Here is a 2812-nt window from a genome sequence, read left to right as displayed (position 1 = left end):
AGAGCGTCATATATCAAGCGGCGAGACGATGCCTCCGCCCCGCCCGGCGTGTGTCGCGCTTGGACAACGTCACCCATGCCGCCCAGCCAACGTAGAGCTAGTGAAGAAATGTAGAGGGGCTCGTTCGGGAGAGGGTGGAGGTTCCGGGTCCAACTGGTCCGGAGAGGAAGAGGTCGGGGAGAAGGGGAGGCGGAAGGAGCTCGGGCTCCGAATCTTCCTTGATTGCATGTGGGAAAAAAGGAATCCTATATAATAATGTCCATGTTGTCCCTGCGTCCAGATGTCCCGTGTGTCCCTGGGTCACTGCGCATGTGCCCCAGGGATACAGGGATTGGACAGCAGAGACTGCGCGCGCGCACTCTCCCCCCACTCTGCCTCCTCCAACCGCCGCTCCCGCCGGGGTGGAGGCCGGCGAAGGCCTCCTCACAACCCTCCCTGGCCGTGAGGAGCGGCGGTTGGAGGAGGCGGGGGGGGGGGAGAGTGCGCGCGTCCTTCCTGTCGGCGGCTGGGGGAGAGGAAGGAAGGAGGAGAAAGCGCCGCTTTCTCCTCCTCCGTTCCTGTCCCCCTGCCGCCGACAGCAAGGACGGGTCCCAGGGTTCGGAGAAGCGCTGCGCAAGCGCTTCTCCGAACCCTGGGATGTCTGCTTCCTGTCGGCGGCTGCGGGAGAGGAACGGAGAAGGAGAAAGCAGCGCTTTCTCCTCCTCCGTTCCTGTCCCCCTGCCGCCGACAGCAAGGACAGGTCCCAGGGTTCGGAGAAGCGCTGCGCAAGCGCTTCTCCGAACCCCAGGATTCTAGCGCCCGTTATTGAACGGGCTGAAAACCACTAGTAAACGATAAAATGATAAAGGGCAAAATAGGATCCTATAGATTTCAATAAAATAAGATATATGATATAATGTAATATAAATAAAATAAAAATACCCACCTTATTTCATTGGAAAATAGGATCCTATAGATTTCAATAAAATATAATATATAAAATAAAAATACCCGCCTTGTTTCATGTGGAAAATAGGATCCTTTAGATTTCAATAAAATATATAATATAAAATATATAATATAATTCCATTCTGAAGGAAATCAGCCCTGAGTGCTCCCTGGAAGGACAGATCGTGAAGCTGAGGCTCCAATACTTTGGCCACCTCATGAGAAGAGAAGACTCCCTGGAAAAGACCCTGATGTTGGGAAAGATTGAGGGCACAAGGAGAAGGGGACGACAGAGGACGAGATGGTTGGACAGTGTTCTCGAAGCTACAAACATGAGTTTGACCAAACTGTGGGAGGCAGTGGAAGACAGGAGTGCCTGGCGTGCTCTGGTCTATGGGGTCACGAAGAGTCGGACACGACTAAACGACTAAACAACAACAACAATATAATATAAAAATACCCGCCTTGTTTCACGTGGAAAATAGGATCCTTTAGATTTCATTAAAATAAAATATATAATATAATATACCCACTTTGTTTCATGTGGATCATAGGATCCTTTAGATTTCAATAAAATAAAAATATAATAGATATAATAAATAAAATAAAAATACCCATCATATTTCATATGGAAAATTGGATCCTTTAGATTTCTATAAAAGAAAAAGAAAAATACCCGTCCTGCCCATATATCACATGCTCCCATGTTGCAAGCTCCTGCAATACTGCTTAATGCTGCACCCCAGATGGGTTAGGACTCCCAGCCCAAAGTCTTCTGTAAACCCTTCAGGTTGCAGTCAAAATTCAACCTACGCTCGACTCACAATTTCATAGAATCATAGTGTTGGAAGGGACATCTGAGGGTCATCCAGTCCAACCCCCTGCAATGCAGGAATCTCAACTGAAGCACCCAGGGCCCTCCAACCTCTGCTTTGAAACCTCCAAGGAAGGAGAGTCCACAACATCCCTAAAATATCACTGTGTATAGGGTGCCTATATTCCGCATGGACGGGTTGCATTGCAACATGGGCAAATGGCTTGAGATACCTTTTGGGTCCATAAATTACTATATAGCATATATTCAACACACACACACACAAAAAAAACCAGCGACGATTTGTTGTTGACAAAGGACAGCTGGACATATACCGAGGGCCTCCTCGGTGGTGGCGCCTGCCCTGTGGAACGCCCTCCCGTCAGATGTCAAGGCAATAAGCAACTCTCTTTTAGAAGACATCTGAAGGCAGCCCTGTTTAGGGAAGTTTTTTATGTTTGATGTTTTATCACGTTTTTAATTACAGGTAGGTAGCCGTGTTGGTCTGAGTCGAAGCAAAAATAAAAAAAAATCCTTCAGTAGCACCTTAAAGACCAACTAAGTTTTTATTTTGATATGAGCTTTCGTGTGCATGCTACTGAAGGATTTTTTAAGGTGCTACTGAAGGATATTTTTTTTTACGTTTTTAATATTCGATTGGGAGCTGCCCAGAGTGGCTGGGGAAACCCAGCCAGATGGGCGGGGTATAAATAAGAATATATTATTATTATTATTATTATTATTATTATTATTATTATTATTTAAAGCGCCCCATTACCTTCAGTAGATTAGGGCCTCATCCAACCTAAATCCGGCCTTGTGTGGGGCTCATGTACTGCTTGCAGGTTTCTGGTGGGTCCTGTGAGAAGAGCAAAGCTATACTTATGTTCTCTGGCCATTCTCGAAAGTTATCTGCAATGTCTCAGCCTATATGGCATTTTGCCAATGAATTTTTCACACATTGAAAATATATCCTTCAAACCCCACCCTCCCACTTGTCTTCTTCACCTGTCTACAGGGTACAGGTTTTTACTTTTCAAAGACATTCTTTACACAGCTCAAAGTGCATGT

Source organism: Zootoca vivipara, chromosome 15 (genome assembly GCF_965207765.1).
Source record: "Zootoca vivipara chromosome 15, rZooViv2.hap1.1, whole genome shotgun sequence".
Classification (NCBI taxonomy): Eukaryota; Metazoa; Chordata; class Lepidosauria; order Squamata; family Lacertidae; genus Zootoca; species Zootoca vivipara.
This window is presented reverse-complemented; position numbering follows the sequence as displayed.